This window comes from Carcharhinus amblyrhynchos, chromosome 10 (genome assembly GCF_965287045.1).
Source record: "Carcharhinus amblyrhynchos chromosome 10, sCarAmb.v2.hapA, whole genome shotgun sequence".
NCBI classification, from domain to species: domain Eukaryota; kingdom Metazoa; phylum Chordata; class Chondrichthyes; order Carcharhiniformes; family Carcharhinidae; genus Carcharhinus; species Carcharhinus amblyrhynchos.
This window is the reverse complement of record NC_137333.1, coordinates 41,001,352-41,024,511: the sequence shown is the minus strand read 5'-3', so window position 1 is coordinate 41,024,511 and position 23,160 is coordinate 41,001,352. Positions and strand designations below refer to the sequence as shown.

At 40.2% G+C, this 23,160-nt stretch overlaps 1 protein-coding gene across 1 annotated transcript in view; it reads left to right on the top strand.

Moving 5' to 3' along the window:
* Nucleotides 1-23,160, top strand: part of LOC145348875 (protein diaphanous homolog 3-like) — a 527,933-nt gene that overhangs the window by 203,853 nt on the left and 300,920 nt on the right. The gene's annotated exons all lie outside the window — the stretch shown is intronic.

Genomic DNA, 23,160 nt, shown 5'->3' with positions numbered 1-23,160 from the left:
AAAGGGCAGGAGTTGCAAGCTGGTATAAAGAGGGAAAATTCCTTAGATAGGAATCTAGTCAACTGAATCCATAGCTGCAAAACTGGGAGAAAGGGAGAAGATATGCAGGAGACTGAAATCGGAGGAACGAGAAAGATCAAGAGAACATTGTAAGGCAAGAAAAGGTTACAGAACAATGGAGACGTGGAGGAATTTAATAACAGATGCAAATTTTAGTTTTGTGATATAGGAGAAACTATGAACCAATGTAGGTTAATGAGGACTGAGTTTTAACCATTTGGGACGAGGTATTGTGTGCAGGTAGTAGAGTTTTGTATGAGCAGAATTTTACAGAGAATGGAAGGTAGCAGGTCAGCCCATCACAGTTAATTAATTGAGTGAAGAGATGACGTGTGATGATTTCAAGAAAGGACATTGAAGTAGGCACTATCTCTGGAAGTTATATTATGTTAGAAGTTCAGCTAAGGTTCAAGCAGGGCACTTAACATATGAATATTCTAGTTTAGCTTGTGATAATCACCAGGGATGTGGCTAGGTAAGTGGCCAGGCTTACCTCGCCGCGTAAGTAAGGTTTATAATGGTTATGAATTATGATGGCTTTGATTCTTGATTAGCTGGCAGAATTAAATGTCAATTTGTAATTTTTGGAAGAAAAGAAACTTTAATTTTAGCTGTTCCTGCACTGACAATTGAAATTATGTTCCCAACTAAGATTCAAAACATTGTTAATAGGATACATTTAGGCTTTAACTCCTCCTGTTCCCAAGTCCCCTGCTATTCTGGGCATCAAAATGTTGTAAATGCTGCATCTTTAAATTTACAATTGTTAGTTAGTATGCAATTTCCTAAGATTTTTCATTGTTTTACAAAACCAAGTTTTACAAATCTAATCAGAATTTGATGTTTAGGTATCCAATATTATAAATTGAAAATGTAATTTAATCCTATACCCTATAAATTTTGGGGGAACAAATTCCGGATTTCCATTATTTCCTGATTTCACTGCTAATTAGCTGAGCTTTCAGTTTAAGATTGTGCTGTCTTTCTGGAATTTCTTTCCATGGCAGATAAAGAGAGAAATGATCAAATGTTATTATGTTAAACACCTTCAATAAATAAAGCCACAATCTTCTAAACTTGGGAATGCAAGGCAAGTTTATGCAACTTGTCCTAAATCTACGTTGTTCCCTTTCCAATGCTAGTGTCCCTTTTTGGTTTTTAGAGTCTGAAATTGAATGCCACACTCAATATGGGATTTGGCAAGCTTCCATGCTGTTGAAGCATCACTTCCTCACTCTTGAATTTCAACCCCCATCTCAGTTATCTTTTGGACCTGAGCACTGAATATTTTGTGTATATGGGTACATGAATTCCTTTGCTCCTCCACAACTCCTCAGTTCAAGCCAGATCAAAATGGATGATATCACCTTCCCCACACGAAACTCCATGTGACCTTGTTTTGGCCAAACATTTAGTCTGTCTGTCATTTTTATAATTTCCTGTTCCCATTCACAAATACCCATTGGCACAGTGGTACTACTGCTGCCTCACAGTGCCAGGGACCTGAGTTCAATTCCTGACTTGGGTCACTCTGTGGAGTCTGCACACTCTTCCTGTGCCTGCATGGGTTTCCTTCAGGTGCTCTGGTTTCCTCCCATAGTGTGAAAGACATGCTGGTTAGGTGTATTGGCCATGCTTACTTGTGACACTAATAAATAAATATATTGTGCTTGCCTCCTAACTTGGTATAATTTACAAAGTTTGTACATACATCTCTATGTTCCTTCATCTAAATCATTGATATATAAGATGAAAAGCGCCAGTATAGATTTTGTAGTGAATCTGCCAATCAGAGAAAACAAAACATTTAGCTCTACTGTGTCTCCTAACCAGTTATGGTGTCTCATACTCCTATGAGTAACTTATGGTGCTAAACCGTATAAATGAGAAAGACCATGAGGTAATTGTGCTGGCAGTTAAGGAAAGTGGAGCGAATGAACCTAAGGGAATACAATGGAGAGGCTAAAAGGCAAAAGCAATGGCAAAGAGTCAGTGAGAAAAAGTGAGTCTGAGGGGAACAGTATGAGAGTCAGTGAGAATGAAAAGAATGAGCTTGAGGGGGTTCTGAGAATAATCTTTGTATCTCAGTCTATTCGGGCCTTTGTTTCAGAGAGCCTGGACATAAGAGAATTGGAGATCTGATAGTTTGATACGAGAACAGTAGTGAGGGGGGGGGGGGGGGTCACCTCTTTTCAGGAAGGCCCACCACAGAATTTGCCACAATGGCACTTATCCTAATGGCAAGTTTTCCCCACAATCAAAAACCCCGGGTGTGGAGGCCCTATTCACTGAGAGCTGATGGCTGGCAGCTCTTCAGTACTCAGTAGCAACACTGGAGATGCAATAGGTGTTGCCGGTACTACACTGACTTGAGGCCTCCGATTGAGGCACAGGTCAGCAAAGGTGGGAAGTGGTTATATTTTAAAACACATGAATTATGAATTAGATGTACACAACAGCAGATACAGATTTTCTAAACTGGGATGAAATACTGAATTTTGAACATTAACAAATCTCATTGGTAGCTGGGGAACAGAGTGAAGACACGAATAGCAATGTATGTATGACAAGGAAATGGAACACCTGTGAATGAAGGTGAGAGAAATAGCAGTGCAGACGAATTAGCAGCCAGTCCCTTTTCAATTATTGGATCCATTTTACAAGGTACTTTTAATGCAGAAAAGAGTTAGCAATTTTGACAGTTTGTCTTGTTCTGAAATCCACGACACAACCGTACTGGAGTATTTATTTACAGCTATAAATAAGAGCAACTTATATGATACCAAAAAACAAATGAGATGGCTAATTAAACACCTATTGCATTGAAACAAATCATAATATAGATCTTTTACAGTGCCAAAACTAGGTCAGCAATATGTGAAAGATATGAATTTTAGTATGCCAAAGGTCACACTGCAGAAATGATAATTATTATTTATTGGAAAATATGCATAAATTAGTTTAGTTGAGACCACTGACTATGTTTGAAATATCTGCACTAAATTTGTCCTCCTGAATCTTTCTTTCTCATGTGCATTTATAATGTTTTTGCAAAAATGGTTGAGATCAATTCCAGAGGAAGTGTGAATCACAAAAAGAACAAGACATTGATAATGATGGAATGCCATCATTTGACCTCGCACCCATAACCAATAACTCAAATACTGGTTTTATATGTGCTTTATGGAGTAGCACTGAGGTGAGATTTGTAAGTGGAGTGGATGAATGTGGGGTGGGGGGGGCACAGGTGGTGCAGGTGCTACCTTTCTGGAGGACAGGTGGTATACAAGTATTGTTGTGGACAATTCATGAGGATTTTCATTGGTAGTGTAAAAAGCAAGGTTTTTGACATGCACAGTAAAATGTTTGTTACATTGATGGGCTTTCCAGAAAGCCTGTGATTATTGTCAAAGGGCAAAGAGGAGCCTTACACCAATTTGGCACTGGACATTGTGTCGAGCTAAGAGTTGATTACACACCAACTGTACATTCAGGAAATGGAACCCTTTTCATTTGCAACACATCTTGAATTTGTGAGACACACAAAAACATGTGCAGTTGATGACTTTCTGCACTCATGGGGTTCTTGCTATGCAGGTGACGGCACATATGTGTTCATTCTGCTTTTCTCTGGCAAGAAAGAATGCTCTGTATTCACCTCTCCTGACATTAGGGCCTGAATCACTTCTCTAGTACAGTGATTGATGGAAAACTGGGTTTTAGTAGAATGCTTCCTTCTTCAATTCAGAAGGATCCATATGTGTAGATGTTTCTTGCTATGGTCACCTTTATAACCACTGGCAGCAGCACTGTTTTTGTTCTGAGGCTGCAGATCTGCAAAGGTGTTGGACTTCAGCAAGCAACCACTTCATAAAATAAAGATATTGCATAAACATATACTTGGTGGGTAGAGGGAAGAAAAGTAACTCCTGAATACTGTGTGGGAAAAATCTCTTGCCTTCTCTGTACCCTCCACCCCTTCCACTGTGAGTAACCTGTTCTCCTCAGTGTTACGTCTGTTTAATCTCCCAGTCATCTGAAGGCCAGAGGGTGGTGTAATTACAGCAACCATGACTAGGTGCAAGTGTTGTGAGTAGGACCCTTGAAGTCAGAACCAAGAGCTTTTCCATGTACAACACTCTGCCAAACTTCACCAACTTTAAGCAGTAGTAGAAAACACATAGCAGTTCTACAAACTCAGATAGAGTTAGAAGAAATTAATTACCAGCTAACTGCTTGTGGAATGGCTATCTCCTGGATCGTACTACCCAGTCTCTCTGATGTTTTGCAGTCACTGCAGCTGAACATCAAATTTAGAAATCCTATGCTTGGGGTGAAGCAGTTGGAAGCACTTCATAGAACATAGGACATAGAAAACTACAGCACAAATAGGCCCTTCGGCCCACAAGTTGCGCTGATCGTATCCCTACCTACTCAGCCTACCTATAACCCTCAATCCCATTAAATCCCATGTACTCATCCGGAAGTCCCTTCATATGTGGTTCCACCAAGACATGAGAAATGCCCAAAGTTCTGTCATGATACAGGAATTATAAACAGCAGGTCTCAGCTACCCACTCATGATGTAATAAGATTTCTATTCCTTCTCTTAGAATAGAGTGAATACTTTATTTTAACAATTGATTTTACTTAATGCCCCTAGACCTTAACACTGTTATTACTGTTACCTGCTCCCTCTCTCAGACCACTGTTTTTAAAATATCAGAACAGCCCTTCCACCTTCACTCACCCAGACTTTCTACTATGTAGAAGCAGAATATGGGAAGAATTAAGAGCTCGGAACAATTTCAGACTGTATTGGAAGTTGTGTATTGGTCCCCTGCTGGCTGCTGTGAAATGGTAGATTGTATAATACGGAGATTAGACAAGTATGTAACAATAAGATAACAGTGGATTTTTGCTTTCATTTAGATTGAGATAGGCAGACCATTATGTTTCAGAAACTTACAAAATACATTTCTTTGATGTATATGGGATAGTTTTCTGTAATAATGTGCACTCGGTCCATCAAAGGGTCATGTGATATTTGATATATCAGGATGTTTCAATTAATATCTTAATGATTTGCAATAATTCATCTCATAGCAGTAATAGTATGCTCGATTGGAATGGGGAAACAAAACAATTACTAACCTCAGTGTACATGTAAGACTGGCTTCAATGTGATAACACAGAAACTATAGATTTGTTAATAGGTTAAACAACAGATCACTAGAGAGGAGTGATCAGAAAAGAATGCAATGTAATGGGCAATCAGTTTTTATTCCTGAGGGGTCAGCCATCGATGATTGACATTGACAGACAACATAATATTAAAAGAAAAAGCTTAGAAAAATACAAAGCACGCACAGATCCTTGTGAATAGAAAATGTGAAGAAAACCAAAGAGTGACAAAAAAGTAAGAGCTAGTAAAAGGGAGTAAGTAAAAAAAAATGCAAGAATAGCTAAATCAAAACTTTTTTTATAGTTATACATTCATATTAACATATGCATTAGAAGCAGGGATATGCCATTTGGCCACTCAAGCCTGCTACATCATTTGATAAGATCATACTAATTGGATTATGGCCTCTACTTTCCTGTCTTCCCCATAGACCAATAACCCTTTGAGAGAATAAAAATCTCAACTCTGTCTTAAATTGGAAACCTCTTATTTTTAAGGTATAGTCTCTCCCCCAAAGGAAACAGTGGAAACATTATTTCAACATCCAACCCATCAATTACCCTCAGGGTCTTCTAAGTTTCAAAAGGACCACCTTGCATTCATCTGAACTTGACTGGATATAGACCAAACCCAACAAATTTTCCTTATAAGAGAAACCCTTCATCCCAGGAATTGAATGAATTTCTCTGAACTGATTCTGATGGTATTATGTTGTTTCTTAAGTCAGGAGACCAAAACTGTACATCATTAATGGCCTATACAGTTCAGAAAACTTCCCTACTTTTAGATTCCATTTCCTTTGCAATAAACAACATCATTCCATTTGCCATCAGCAGCTCCTTGTGATTCTTGTACCAGGCACAAACATCCCTGCTTACTGAAGAGTTTTACAATCTTTATTTTGCATTCTGTTACCTAAAAGAGGAGAAATATGTGTATCTTGAAAGCTGCTGAAAGTGATATCATTGGTGAAAATAATGGACGTGTTGAATAATTTATTTTCCATTAGTATTTACAGCTGAATAAGAGCTCAGCATATAGGACATCCCAAGGAAAGGGGTTCCCCAAAATAAGTATGAGCAAAGCAACAAGAATGAAGAAAATAATGGCAGTGAAAGGTGAAACATCTTTAGAACCTGTTGGTTTCCATGCAATATTTTTAAAGAAAGCGAGAGAGAACCTAGTTGGAGCTTTAACTAAAATCTTCCAGTTGATTTGGGAACCATTCTGTTAATGGCAAAATTGGGTATATTGGTCCATTATTTAAGAAATGTGAGTGAGGACAAACCAAGGAATTATCCATCGATTAGTCTTAACATCTACTGCTGGCAAATAACTGCAGTGTATAAGGATAGAGTGGCTGAACACCTTTTCAGCTGAATAGAGAAAGCCGTCATGGATATTTTTGCCAAATAGATCATGCCTGATTGATTTTTTTTTAAGTGACTGGAGTGGTGGACAGGGAATTGACTTGAGACTTCCAAAAGACATTTGATGAAGTCCCTCAAAAGAAACTGTTGATGTTGAAGTTCGTGGAATTGACCACAAATTATTGATGTGATTCAGAGATTCATTGACCACAGGTGACAGAGTTAGGATAATTTTCAGCTACTCTAATTAAGAACGTAAGAACATAAGAAATAGGAGCAGGAGTAGGCCATCTGGCCCTTCGAGCCTGCCTCGCCATTCAATAAGATCATGGCTGATCTGCCGTGGCTCAGTTCCACTTTCCGGCCCTCTCCCCATAACCCTTAATCTCCTCTCTTATCAAAAACCCATCAACCCGCTTCTTGAAAATATTTAGCGAGGCAGCCTCCACCACTTCAACGGGTAGAGAATTCCAGAGATTCACCACCCTTTGAGTGAAGAAGTTCCTCCTCAACTCTGTTCTAAAACGCCCCCCCTTTATCTTGAGGCTGTACCCCCCAGTCCTACTGTCTTTTTTGAGCGGGAAGAGTCTCTCCACCTCTATCCTATCCATCCCATTCATCATCTTATACGTCTCAATGAGATCTCCCCTCATTCTTCTAAACTCCAACGAGTACAAGCCTAGTTTATTCAGCCTCTCCTCATAGCTCAACCCCCTCAACTCCGGTATCAGCCTAGTAAACCTCCTCTGCACTCCCTCCAAGGCCAAAATATCTTTGCGCAGGTGCGGCGCCCAAAACTGCACACAGTACTCCAGCTGCGGCCTCACCAATGCCCTATACAGCTGCAGCAAGACCTCCCTACTTTTATATTCAATCCCCTTCGCTATGAAGGCCAGCATCCCATTCGCCTTCCTGACCACCTGCTGCACCTGCAAGCTGGGTTTTTGCGACTCATGCACAAGGACCCCGAGGTCCCTCTGCACCGTCGCCTGCTGCAGTTTTTTGCCACGTAAGAATAGTCCTTCCTACCATTCTTCCTACCAAAGTGGACCACCTCACACTTGCCAACATTAAATTCCATTTATAGTTAAATTCCATTTATAATTTTAACATAAATTAGCAGGATGTAACTATAGGATCTGTGTTGGAACTTAAACTATTCACCATGTTTATTCACGACAGAGACGACAGGACAAAGATAGAGTCACTGCATCTATGTAGATATTCTCCCCAATCTAAACTGCTGGTTATAGCCCCCCAAAAAATCTCTCAGATTAGTCAAACTTAATTTCCCTTCATAAAACTTGTCTGAGTATATGATTTTCTGTTGACAAATTCCTCACAATAGATTTAAGACCATTTCAGTGATGGCGCAGCCACTGCCTGGTATTGTTCCACAGACACGCCAACTTCACTCATGGAGATCTAGAAGGAGTTGGAAGAAATTTATTGGCAGGTCTCTAAATGTTGGTAGGTAATGATTAGTTCTGATGACAAAGATAGAAGTTCTCAGAAACTTTATGCTAGCTAAACACTTATTACTACTGAAAATTAACTTTTACAAGGAGGAAGATTTTAATTATTGTTGAAGATTTTTTAAAAAATTGCTACTGTTTTTCCATCTCTATTATCATTCTATCTTAATTCCACCATTCCATTTCTTTCTTTATTTCATTTCCTGTATATGACTTAACATTGAATTAACTACTCTTAACTTTCATTTCCTTGTTCAGACTCTTGTGTGATTCTTTCATCTGGTTCATGGAAATATACAGTTGTTTACCATGTTCTTAGGTCCCAGATTCCCTTTAAAGGATTTCATGCTGTTTGAATTTCTAAGTTCTAGTGCAAAAGCCCATTGCCTGTGGGCAAGACTCAGTCGAATGAACAGCTGGTGCTGTTTATTCGTGTTGACTGCAAAATTTAGGTTATTGTTCTTTGACTTCAATAATGTTTATAATACGGTGATTGCCATGTGGGCAAACATGGCAATGTTTGATTGCCATGTAGGCAAACAAGGCAATGTTTCTGTGCCAGCAACTGCCTTGGCAGCTGAGATGAACTATCCTGTCTATTTTTGGTGTTATTAATTGATAGATTGCTACACAAAGGAGGAGAAGAACTGACTGCTCTTTACTGATGCATGCTGTCATAACCCAGTGGAACAGACAAAACCTCAGTTTGACATCTTATTGAAGGAAATGATGCAAGAACAATGCTCAAGCAGTTTATTGATATTTCCTCAACTTGCAGAATAAATCATAGAATCCCTACAGTGCACAAGGGGACCATTCGATCCATCGAGCTGGCACCAGCAACCAATCCCACCCAGGCCCAATCCCTTAACCTCATGTATTTACCCTGCAAATCCCCCGACACAAAGGGGCAATTTAACATGGCCAATGAACCCAACCCGCACATCCCTAGAGCGTGGCAGAAAACCGGAGCACCCAGAGGAAACCCACACAAACATGAGAGAACATGCAAATTCCACACAATCATCCAAGACCGGAATTGAATCCGGGTCCCCTGCACAGCAAGGCAGCAGTGCCAACCACTGTGCCACTCTGCCACCCTAATCTGGGGGGGGGGCGGGTTTTGCAATCCTTGGCAGGAAAGAGGCCCTGGACAGAAATTGAGGCCTTGGTATACTTGGTAAGTGTGATAGCTGTGTGCATCTAACTAACAGTCACTACACTAAAAAAAAACGTTTCATCTGAAAAATCTTGAGATGCTTCTTAGATTAGACAATATATAAGAGCAAGTCTTTCCTCCAATTGCCTCGTGAAGGCTCTGGCTCCTTGCTCATTTTGTCGTCACCCAGCTTAGTCCATGTTTTGGCATCTGTAATTAGGTAGTCAATGAGTTGATTTGCTCGGCGTCAGAGATATTGGAATAGTAGGGCAGGTGTGCAAGATAGACGCCACAGCTGTTTTCCCACCTGCAGAGGGATCTGGGTGTCCTGCATTAGATAATGACCCACACCACAGCCTCTGTAACGTTTCCTGGTGGAAAGGAGCATCAGCTGCACTACTCGGTCTCCTGACTTCGTGATACAACGAACATAACTTAGAGCAGCAACAATCCTGGCCTCCATTCCTATTGCTGCATAAGGAAGGTCATTATTTTCCTGTCCACTTTTTCTCTGTTGACGACGCTCCTGCACACTGCTCAAGAAGTGTTTCAATCCTGTCTTCAGCTGTTCCTCATTTTCATTTTCTTCCTGATCTGAATTGGACTTGGATTCTTCTTCACTGCTCTCAGTATCACTTAAGACAGCAGCAAAAACTCCCAATTTCTCTTCTTTTAAATTATATGTCATACAGGGTGATTTGGTGTCAGTGACACCTACAGTAGGCATAGTCACAGTCTTCTGGTTGTACTCCTCATAAACCTCTTGCTCATTACGTATCAGGGTGATGGTTTTTGTTCCTATGGCACAGATAGTTGATCGAAGATCCTCTGGTCCAATATTGGGAAGGCAAATATCATAAAGTGCTGTAACTGTGTGCGCCAATTCTTGAGGGGTAATCCCTGCCACCAGTCGGCTTGCATTTTTTAGACGCAACAATCTGCCGAAATCGACGACGAGGGGAGTGACACTGAAGGCTTGCCGCCCCGCGGGCTGCCTTAAATAATATGCTATTTAACACACTCCAACCTGTGTTAATCTGCATAACAAATATCTATAAGTGTTATAGCGTCACTTTCATTTCATATGTTGAGGTTTTTATTTACTTGGCATTGTGACATGACAATCAGTGGGCTACAGTAATGAAATAACATGAACTAAAGTATTGCTGTTCCAGCTGTTTTAAACTGCTGTGATAATCAAGCTTATTTCATTATTCGTGATAACCCTATCTATTTTTACAAGATATATGCATCTATCTAGAACAAACTTATGGTTGTCATTCCTCACAACATCCATCCAGTTGTTTAATGGATATTTCTATTACTTCCCAAAGAAGGCATTTCACATGTTGATCACTTTGTATGCGCCCTCTCCTTTCCTTCTCTATGTGCGGTACGCTTTGTATGGTATGCTTTGTATTGTGTGCAAGAAACCGTACTTTCACTATATACTAATACACGTGACAATAATAAATCAAATCAAATGCAACTTCCTAAATTTAGCTTTTCTCAATTTGAAACACTGCCCTTTTGTATGATGCCTTAACTTCAAATTGTGTTCTAGATCTATCTTTTACAATTTTTCCCTGAAATTTATCTCGCACAACTCCTTTTGCTTCTCAGTTTAGACCTCTGTATAATTTTAGTATCACAACACCAGCTTAAAGTCCAACAGGTTTATTTGTAGCAAATGTCACAAGCTTTCGGAACACACTTCCTTCATCAGGTTGAGTGAGAGATCTGATCACAAACAAGGCACAAAGACACAAACTCAATTTACATGAATAATGATTGGAATGTGAGTCTTTACAGCTAGTCAAGTCTTAAAGGTACGGACGATGTGAGTGGGGAGAGCATTCAGCACAGGTTAAAAAGATGTATATTGTTTCCAGACAGTAAAGTTAGTGAGATTTTGCAAGTCCAGGCAAGTTGTGGGGGTTACAGATTGTGTGACATGAACCCAAGATCCCGATTGAGGCCGTCCTCGTGTGCGGAACATGGCTATCAGTTTCTGCTCAGTGACTCTGCGCTGTCATGCGTCGTGAAGACGGCGTTGGAGAACGCTTACCTGAAGATCAGAGGCCGAATGCCAGTGACCGCTGAAGTGTTCGCCAACAGGAAGGGAACGGTTTTGCCTGATGATTGTCGAACAGTGTTCATTCATCTGTTGTCGTAGTGTCTGCATGGTCTCCCCATTGTACCATGCTTCGGGACATCCTTTCCTGCAGCATATCAGGTAGACAACGCTGGTTGAGTTGCAAGACTATGTACCGTGTACCTGGTGGATGGTGTTCTCACGTGAGATGATGGCATCTGTGTCGATGATCCGGCATGTCTTAGAGGTTGCTGTGGCAGGGTTGTGTCGTGCTGTGGTCACTTTTCCCCTGAAGGCTGGGTAGTTTGTTACGGACAATGGTCTGTTTGAGATTGTGCAGTTGTTTGAAGGCAGGAAGTGGGGGTGTGGGGTTGGCCTTGGCGAAATGTTTGCCTTTATCAATGATGTGTTGAAGGCTCCAGAGAAGATGTTGTAGCCTCTCTGCTCCGGGGAAGTACTGGACGACAAAGGGTACTCTGTCCACCGTATCCCTTGTTTGTCTTCTAAGGAGGTTGGTGCAGTTTTTGGACGCTGAAAGATGCCCTCACTAGAACAGGATATGACGCTTGGCTCATTGATCGACAGTTCTGACGCGCCACAGCCAAAAACCACACCGACTTCCTCAGTGATGACCATATCCCATGAGCACACCTCTCTCTCTCACTCGCTCCCCTCTCGAGTCAGCATAGTTCTTTGCCTCAGGCATTTTCCTTTAAATTAGTTTTTCTTTTCATTGAGTGGCCTTAAATCAATTTCAATTCAAATATTAATTACAAAATGTGAATGACCAATTAGTTTTCATCCGGTTAAAACTTTATATCTGTTTTGTAGCCATGTAAATCAGAAATAATGAAGAGATACCTCACTGCTATAAATGTTTTACCATCTTGATTTTTATCCTTTAACTAGCTGACTCATGCTGCAGTAGTTTTAAGTTAACTTCTTTCATACCAAAATAAGTGTTATGATTCTCAAGACTTTATTTTTACAAATGTTGAATTCATAAACACCATGACAAAAGCCTTCATAAGTGCATATATTAAGAAAATGCAATTAGGAAGTAATAATTCAGTGAATGTATTCTTATTTTATTAACATATCAAGTTTCAAAAATTTTATGGTGTAACACTGTTACAATCCAATATATTACTTGGTGCTTGGAGGTGGAAGGGTCCTGTGATTAAGGAGACGTCAGCAGCAGCAGCTCTTTTGCAGGCTTCCTGCTGGTCATCCGGGCCTCCACGTGGCTCCCCGCTGAAGATTTTCAGCATCATCAGCTCCATGCCAGAAATTGGCACGTACCCCTTGCTAATGGGGAACAAGCAGCCAACCCTGCTGGAGGGAACAGAGGCTGTTGACATTGTGGGATGGGAAGATCGGGCGATTGTGGCTGGCTACATGGGGGAGTTGGGCAGATAATGGATGCGGGAGGTGGGGAAGGGGGAGAACATCGGGACTTGCTTGGGGAGGGTGGGGTCTCTGCAAGGCCAGTGATTGGGGGCCGGCAGGGCTGTCCAGCGATTGGAAGGCTGGCAGTGCAGGGCAACTGCACATGCAATGACCTCCACTCTGACAGGTCATAGTGGCTTGCTCAGCACTGTGCAGCTAGCCTGTCAGGTGGGAATAAGTCCCACCCCCTGATTTTTCAGAGGGAATCCTACTAGGGCATTCTAATGCACAGTGTGTCGAAGGTTCTTTCTGGAAATCACGCTTTAAAAAAAACAGATGGGAGTTACTCCCATTTGGACACGAATTAGGGAATCTTTTAAGAGACTCTGAGCCATGGTCTGTTTCTATCTTTGGTTTGGTTGGCTGGACTCAAGAAAATTCCTATCTGAAAATGTTGACCTCATTTGGATATTCAATTCTGCTTAAAAAGGATTAGCAATCATTTGACACCTCATTTTCTAATTTTTGAATTAGTTTTTCATGCAATCAGTAGTGTTTATCTATCTTTAATTTTGAATGTGACCAAATGGCAAAAGGTACTTGAAGGCATCGAGTGCACTTGAAGCTATCAAGTACACACACTGCTATCAAAGCTGACAGATACTGTGACGTTCGTGTACCTTTAAGAAAGGTTTTTTTTAAAAACATGCTCTCTGCAGTTCACAGCCTCAGCTGATTTCATTAGCACCATCTTATTTGGAGATGTTCTTTTATTGCTATTTCAGCAGCTTAAACAGGCTCTGTTTGTTTTAACTCCAGGTTGTTTTATGCTCCTGCATTGTTAGGAGGATGGTCATGTGTTTTTGGACAGTTTGTTTTTTCCTTTCCAGTGAGTTTAAGGTTTTGTTTTCTGTTTGGCTGCAGTTAAAGTGGAGTTAAGAAGTCTCTCTTTCTCTCTCTCTCTCTGGTTTTGGAAATTCTGCTGGTTAGCTGAAAGCAAGGTCTTGCCTTTCTGAAGGGGTGAATTGGCTGATGGTGGCTTGCCTAGAGTCCCTGGTGTCTTGGGAAGCTGTTCTGACCTCAAACAGTTCTGAGTCTATCCAGAGAACTGCAGACTTCATCCAAAGGTCTCAAGTCCAATATGATGTGAGCATTAGTCTTTTCCGTGTTAAACCTGTGAAAAGGGTCTTTTGTCTGAGGGATTGGTTTGATTGGAATACATTCAATATTTTTGTTAAGGGTCATACATTGTAGTAGTTGTTCTGTTTCTTGTTTGTAATGGATAAAAGTTCTTGCTAATTTTCTTATTATACATGTTAACTATATTCTTAAATAAATTTTGATAAAAGCTCCCTAGTGTGTCATTTGAATCATACTTGAAGTGAAACATACCATGTTTATCCTAGTGAAATTCAAGATGCAATGCGAGCTCCATTAAAACTTTGGAGTTTCTGACCGGAACGATAAAATTGCGCTCACCTACCTGCATTGAAAAATACAATTCGACTAATTACTTAAGTTATATCTGAAATTATTCAGCTTTTTCATTTGGTCCAAAAATCTTTCCACTATACATCAGAGCACCACCAGATCCCCGTTGATTAATTAGCTTTATTTATACTCCACACAAACACCACCTCCAGCCTTGGGATTTATATTTCACCCTGGAAAATGTCTGGAAAATGTCTCCAAACTCCTGGGCCTCGCCACCTTGCTCTCAGGCCCTGAGCCTCCCCGCCAAGCTTCAGACATCATCACCAAACTGCACCATTTGCCCCACACTGGCTAGAAAATGCAGTGGAGCCAGCCTTAGTAAAGGTTCCAGCTGGCCCTACAGCCTGAGCTCTTCGGTGAGCATGGGAGTAGAGGGGGAGGAAAAAAGGGAAGGGATTATGGTGGGTTTGGGCTGAAGGCATGGGGATGGATGAAAATTGCTCTGGGGTTTTGATGAGGGACAAAACTGCTGCTAAAAGATTAAAGGAAGCAGAGGTATGCTGCAGTAGTTATAGATTATGAAGAAAAACATAAAAATGGTTTATCAAACCACGTGTTAAAACAAGAGTCGCTTTTTCTAAAGTTAGCTCTGTGTTAGGATGTTCAACACTGTGGAATTTCAGAAATATGGAAAATGAAGTCTGACGATTTTTAGCATCGAAGGCATAAGGTAAGTATGTTGCTAATTGCAAATGTTTGAACACGATGGTTTGGAGCAATTGATGAGAATGATGTCAGTTATGCAACTTGCAATGTTAAATGGTATGTAAATTATGACCTTTGAGCAAAATTGGTGTCAAATGATGGCTTTTGAGTATAAATGATTGCAAAATATGGCTGGAATATTGTTCTTGAGTGCAATTAATGTTAAGTGAGTGGAAATGAATGCTGTTAAGTGAAAGTTTTGTCAAATGCAGTCAAAATCTTTGGGTGGACATGTCCATTCATGAAGCACCTTTCTTATGCTGTGGACTTTTGAAAGTGGTCATGGCCAACTAATTCCTTTTCAAGCTTAGTCATTGTTGCTACCCAAATTATTCAAGCTATACACAGAGCAAATATTCAGAGAATTAGATAAACTGGAGGTAATGAACTAAATAAATGTGCAGAGTGCTGATTCATATATGGTGAATTCCCAATTTTAGTAATGCTATTAAGTGTAGGCTGAGTATTCATGCCCCTGCAGAGTACTGTCAGTTCTAGCAGAATGACTGATTGATTGCATGAAAAGAAGACATTGATCCAAGTAGTAGCATTTGTCTTTGGAGTTTGCTTAATTGATGCTCCGTTGTTTCTTTCTTCGGCATATTAATAAGAATAACACATTTAACAAATGTCATGACAGTTTTTGTGGGTATTGCTACTCCCTGTTTAAATAACCTGAGTATGTTACCAAATGTAGGAGCAGGTTTTATTATTCAGTAGTTATTTATAGCACATAGTTAATTTTGTTATTGCCTTCACTAATGGAATCATAGAATCGTCCAGGTTACTTGGTCTAATGTGGTTGTGCTTGCTCTTTGACTGTGCTACCCAATTAGTCCCATTCTGCTGCTGTTTTCCTCCACAGCCCTAGAAAATCTTAATCTTCAATTATTTATTAAAATCCAGGATTCCTGATCTGCTTCCAGATAAAAAACTTGGATCATCAAAACATACTGTGTAATTTTCTTCTGTCTCTTCATAAAATCCCTACAATGCAGAAGGAGGCCAGTCAGCCCATCAAGTCTGTACTGACTCTCCAAAGAGCATCTTACCTTGTCCTTTCCCCATAACCCTGCACATTTACCAATGCCAATCCACCTAACCTACACATCTTTGGATTGTGGGAGGAAGCCAGAGCGCCCAGAGGAAACCCATGTGGACACTGAGGGAATGCGCACATTCCACACATAGTCACCCAAGGCTGGAATCTAATATGGGTCCCTGGCACTGTAAAGCAGCAATGCTAACCATGATGCCACCATTATCTCATGTTGTGTCTGGGTATTTTGCCTTATGCCAATTACATAAGTACATAGCCACTATCCCTTTAATTCTATGGGCTACAATTTGACTAATAAATGTATCATATGTTGTTTGATCAAATGTATTTAGAAAGTCTATATACAAAACATCAATCATCCACCCTGCCCAATCAGCCTTCTCTGTTGCTTCAACTCAATTAAGTTAGTCAAACATAAATTGCTTTTGATGAATTTACGTTGGCTTTCATTTATTAACTCATACTATTCCAAATGCCAATTTGTCTTATATATTGTCTCTAAATGTTTCTTCACCGAGTATGTTAGACTGATCTGCCTATAGTTGCCTGGTTTATTTCTCATCCCGTTTTTGAAGAGAGTATAATAGTTACATTCTTCCAGGCCTCTGACCCCATTCCCATATGTAAAAAGGATTGAAAGATGGTGGTCAGAGTTTCCGCAAGTTGCAGAGTCATGGTCATAGAGGTCAACAGAACAGAAAAAGTCCCTTTGGCCCATCGAATCTGTTCCGGTCAAAGACAAACTACCCAACTATTCTCATCCCATTTTTAAACAACCATGCTGGGATTTGAACACATTAGCTTACTCTCTGGATTGCAAACTCTGTGATGTTACCACGGCATCATCACTTTTCCACCTGTACAGACAAACTATTCTCAGTAACCTAGGATGCATCCCATCCAGATTGAATAACTTTTCTACTTCAAATGCTGGAACCATTTCATTACTTCTCTATTTTTTCATCTTGGTACCCCGCCTGCTGCCAAATTAGTTTAAATTCGTCCCTAAGGAGTAGTTAACCTTCCTGAGATTACATTGGTTGCATTCATGTTCAAGTAGAACCAATTCGTCTTCTCCAAGTAACTCCTGCCCTGAAATCTATCTCAATTCCCCAATTATTTAAAGCTTTCTCTCTTACCTGATTTCTCTGACTACTGTTAGTCTGCCTTATCTTGTACCCAGGAGGTGACCTTGGGAGAAACACAGAAATTACAACTTTTGAGGTCCTGCTCTTTAATTCTTCCTGAAACCTTGTATGCAAGATCTCTCATTTTTCCACTCATATAATTGCATACTACATGGACTGTGACTTCTGGTTGTTAGCGCCTCCTTCTCATCTCCTGCAAATGTTCTGAACTTCAGTAGGGTTGTCCTATACCTTGGCTCCAGGGAGGTCACAGAGCACCTAAGGCTTTCCGCATTTCTACACTTGCATGTGCCTCCCTTCCCCCTGCTCCTGAACTTGTGAATATGTTTGACCACAGCACAGTGGATTTTCTGTAGACTGCAGTGTCCAGAAGAGTTGTTATCCTCACTGAAAACTTATTTGAGAGTGCCACAGTTCTTGAGGATACCTACACTGCCTGCCCCTTCTACTGTTTACACTGTGCATAGACATGCAAAACAGGTTTCAACTGAATCAATATTCAGTGCAACATCACAAACTTAAAATTGATTCTCAAAGGATGTATGAATTTTCAGCAGTACATGAAGGCTATAGCTTAGAATTTGGGTTGATAACATTTTCAGAATGGAAGAAACAAATCACATAATAGGCCATACGGAATAGAAATGCCCCAGGACTACACAGTGCTGCTATGATTAACTTCCTTATCCTGGGTTTAGAAAAAAATGAAATCAACCAAGTTCTGTTCAACAACACCAATAACTTACATTTATATAGCACCTTTAATAGGGTAAAACATCCAAGGTGCTTCATTCAGATGATGCTGCCAAGCAAAATTTGATACTGGGTCACATAATGAGATTGGGACTGCTTGATTAAAGAGGTAGGTTTTAAAGAGTATCTTAAAGGAAGAGAAGAGAGAGTTACAGAGGAAGGTGGAGAGGCTTAGGAAGTTAGTTCCAGAGATTAGGGCCTAGGCAGGAAGGGTGAAAGCAATAGAATGACAAGATTAAGAATTTTAAAATTGATGTATTGCTGGATCAATGCAGTTGTAGATCAGAAAACAGTGGTAATAGTTGAAAAGGACTTGGCACAAATTAGAATATGGGTAACAGAGATTTGGATGAATTTAAGTTTAAGGAGATAAGATGATGGGAAGCTGGTCGCGAGAACTTTGGAACAATCCAGTCTAGAGGTTAAGAAAGACAGCTTCAGCATCAGCTGGATACAGAGTTGGGTGATGTTAAGAAAGTGGAAGTAGCTTGGTGATGGCGCAGATAAATGATCAGAAGGTTAAACGGGGATCAAGCACTATGCCAGGTTGTGAATCGTTTATTTCAACCTGAATTGTCCAAGATAGTGATGGGGTTGCGGCAAGGAAACCAAAGTTTGTGGTGGGAAAGAAAATTATTCCTCACTCAGGACTGGATATTGTAATTCTGACAAATTACAGGCTTTGGAAGGAATGGAATACCTTGTAATGAGGTTAGAGCTCGGTGTCATGCAGAATGTGTGGAATCTGGAATCGCTTTAGAAAAATGTCATTACGTGGCAACCTATAGATAAGAAATAGGATGAGGCCAAGGATGGATCTATGTTATATTAATTCAAACAAAATGAACTTTAAGATAAGTTTGAAGGAATGCTGGAAATTTTCTGGGAGGTGACCATTCAAACTTTTGGAACAGTTTCTATTTTGTTTTATAAGCCTCAGTAATCGATGGCTTAACAATGTAGCTATAATCACTTTCAAATATTAAGGCCAACAATCAGAGTTTTTCTGGGTTTGGATCTAATATTTTACTTCATTGGAATAAAACATCTTATGCATCAGGGCAGTGGATTCTGTCCCTAATGTCAGCTCCTAGAAAGATAATCTTGGAGGTCACTGGACTACAACCTTCACTCCTTCATCCCACCACCTCCTCACCTCCAGCTATTTCATCAATAACCTTCCCTCCATCATAATGTCAGGAATGGGAGGTTCGCTGCTGATTTTATAATGTTCAGCACCATTTGCAATTCCTCAGCTACTGAAGCAGTCCGTGTCCATGTACATCAAGAACCAGACAATATTCAGCCTTGGGCTCAAAAGTGGTCAGTTTGTGCCACACAACTGACAGGCAATGACCACCTCCAACAAAAGAGAATATGAGAATCCTCCCATGTTATTCAATGGATTACCATCGCTGAATCTCCTCCGTCAATATCCTTGACTAAAACTGAATTGGACTAGTCACCTAAATACGGTGGCTACTGGCGCAGGTCAAAGGCTAGGAATCCTGCGGCAAGTAACTCACCTCCTGACTCCTAAAGGTTGTCCACCATCTACAAGGCACATTCACAATGTCAGCAAATGTGATTGAATACTCTCCACCTACCTGGATGAGTGCAACTCCAACAACAAAGAAGAAACTCAACATCAACTTGCTTGACTGGGGATACTCAAGAGACCAGAATTAGATGAATACATATATGTTACAGAGAGCTGTGGGACTGAGGAGACTGCAGAGATATGTAAGGATTAAACTCGGGATTTCAAAACAAGATTTGGGAGTTTTAATATCAAGCTATTCCTTAATCAGGAGTCAATGTAGCTCAGCAAACGTAGAGGTAATAAGTTACTGGGATGTGTTGCAAATAAGAACATGGGCAGCAAAGTTTTAGATGATCCCAAGTTTAAATGAGTAGAATGTGAGTGACCAGCAAGGAATAGTCAAATCTGGAGGTGACAAAGGCATGAGTGAGAGTTTCAGCTACCACTAAAGTGAAGCAGAGGTGGAGTTGGGTGATATTGTTGAGCTATAATTGGACTGACTTAGTGATGAGTTGGATGAGTGACAAAAGACTAAGGATTTAAGATCCTTGTGTTATGTCAGTTTCAGTCACTCTTCAACAGTACTTTTGTATGCCTTGTTTGCAATATTTGGAGGGAGTAGTGGCTTGAGGGAGCAACTGAACCAACTGTGCAAGTGTTCCATTATTACCAGGAAAGGTACAATCAAGATACCAGGAATGGTTCAGCATTGAGTTAATTCATCCTTGTCATTTGATTCTGAGAGTAAAATGTTGAATCTGAAAAATAGGTGGCTACAAATCGACAAGTTATTTTTAAATTACATTTTACGACGTAAGTGGAATATTTGGTGGGAAACAAGCGGCCAATTCAATTTTACATGTTTCATGCCTTCGTTGGAGACCTCAGAAGGTGGGCATCAAAAGAAATCAATGCAAATTCTTAGTTGTCTTGAAAAGATGGTGGCTGGAATTTTCTGGCAGTTCTCACTAGCGGGATTCTCAGATTCTGCTGGAGTGAACAGAGATTTGGCTGGATGCCGAATTCTCCATTTTTGCTTGCAGCAGGGGCAGGATGTGAACTGTCAGAAAATTTTGGCCAGTGGTGCAATTTGCTTTGTAGGTCCATTTCAAAGGGCAAAATCAACTGCATTTTTGTGAAACGAGTATCACACAGGAAGTCAGCAGATTCCTTCCCTAAAAACATTGGTGAAATAATCTGGATTTTGCCAATAATCTGTCCCAAGGCACTTTTACTGATGCCCAGCTATTCACTTCCAGATTTTTTTACACTTGGGCTCAATGTGAGGTTTCAGAATTTAAGTGTATTGAAGTCCCACTGTCCAGAATTTTAGTGCAAATCTCTGGATTACTCGTGCAACAACAGAACTGCTGTAATTATTTCAAACTAGCAATATTAAAAAATAAGTAATTTTAAAGATGTGAATAATTTTAAAATATTAAAAATACTGTACTTGTATTAAATTCTCTGTCAAACTTGATGGGAATATTCTTTCTCGTTTACTCTAAATTGCGGAAGCCTTGATACAGCGATTCCAAACAGTAGTAACATGAAAGTAAGGTCGACATAGACCAGTTTAAAACTATTAGCTATGATGCATTATACAAAATCTCTCTTCACACTTTCTTACTACAATGTTTCATGGACTTCTGTGACATTATAATATCTATAAATGAGGGTGGTATCTAAGCATAATACAACTTGTTCCCCGCCCCAGTCCCGGCCCCAGCCCTATAGAGACAGTAAGAAACAAGAATTGTGTTTCATTGCTAGTACATATGAATGAGGAGTTGATGAACTGCGGTTGAATTTGCCAAAGTACATAACATAAGAGATAGAACAAGATCGTGGCTGATCTTCTTTCTCAACCAGATTCCCACACTTGCCCCATATCCGTTAATTCTTGTAGTATCCGGAAATCTATCAGCCTCTGATTTGAAAATATTCAAAAACTGAGCATCCGTTGCTCTCTGAGGTAGGGAATTCAAATGTTTTTTTTCTCTTATTCTCCAAACTCTAACAAAAAGATACAATTTGCCTTCTGAATTGTTTGCTGTACTGGCTTGATAACTTTCTGTTATTCATGTACAAGGACTTGCTCCAAGTAAATATTTCTCAGTCTGTCACCATTCAAAATGTATTTTGCTTTATTATTTTTCCTAAATGTTTTTCTGATGAAGTGATAGAGAAGTTCGATGAAGGGAAAACAATGGCATTTGGCAAAATGTCGCAAAGAAGGCTGGTTACAAAATTGAGGCTGATGGGAAGGAGGGTTGGTACCAGAGTTGGGGCGGTATGGTAGCATAGTGGTTAGACCTGCAGCCTCACAGCACCAGAGACCCGGCTTCGATTCACAGCTTGGGCCACTGTCTTTGTGGGGTCTGCATGTTCACCCCATGTCTGTGTGGTTTTTTCCCGGCTGCTCCGATTTCCTCCCATACTTCAAAAGACATGCTGGTTAGGTGCATTGGCTATGCTAAATTCTCTTTCATTGTACCTGAATAACTGATAGAGGGTGATGATTTGGGGATTTTCGCAGTAATTTCATTGTACTGTTAATGTAAGCCTACTTGTGACACTAATGAACAAACTGTATATAGAAATAAATGGCTTGGATATTGGAATACAGAGTAAAATTTCAATATTTGCCAATGATATCAAACTTGGGAAATGGAAATGATACCAGTTGACTTCATCAGAATATATATTGCTTAACAGAATAGGCAAACAAGTGGCAGGTGGAATTTAATATAGAGACGCTTGAACAGATATCTTTTGTCATAAGGTATGGGGAGAGACAATATAGACTTGGATGGAGGACAGAGGGACCTGGGGGTTCATGCACAAAGATCTTTGAAAGTAGCAGACGTATTGAGAGAACAATTAGCAAAGCATATTGGATTTTGGGCTTCATAAACAGAGACATTGAGTACAAAAGAGGTGAGCTATGCTGAATCTTAATAAATTTATGGTTAAGCCAGTATTGAGTTCAGTCTGGTCAGCATATTTTAATGAAAAATGTGTGGGTCCATGAGATAGTACAGAGGAGATTTATTACAAATGTTCCCGGGATGTGGAACTTCGTTACAAAGTTAAGCTGAAGAAGACGATGTTGCTCTTTGTGGAACAAAGGAGATCAAGGGGGGACTTGATTGGGGTGTACAAGATCATGACAAGTTTAGATAAGGTAGGCGAAGAAAAGCTGTTTCCATTAGTTGTTTGAATAAGGACTAGTGGCCACTGATTCAAAAGCTTTGAATGCAGGGGAATGTGAGGCAGGGTTTTTTCTCACAATGTGTGGTAACGACCTGGAACTTGCTGTCTGAGGGTAGTGGAGGTGTAAATGAGCAATGATTTCAGAAGGAATTTGGATGGGAACATGAGGAAAATAAACTGGTAAGGCTAGAGAGATAAAGTAGGGTAATGGCACTGATTGGATTGTTGTACAGAAAGCTGGCATGGATGTGATGCGACAACTTGCCTCCCTTGTGTGCCATAATGAATCTATGCCTCTGTGCTTAAAGTGAGTAACAACACTTTGAACAGTATCCTATGCGTATGGTCTTGCCAGTTCCCCAATCTGCGTATAACCTCTGCAGCATTTTTGTTTCCTCTCATAAATTTGTGTCATCGGCAAACTTGGATACATTACAATTAGTCCCATCTTTAATATCAATTCTGAATATTTGCGGCTCAGGCACCGACTCCTATAATACCCCACTAG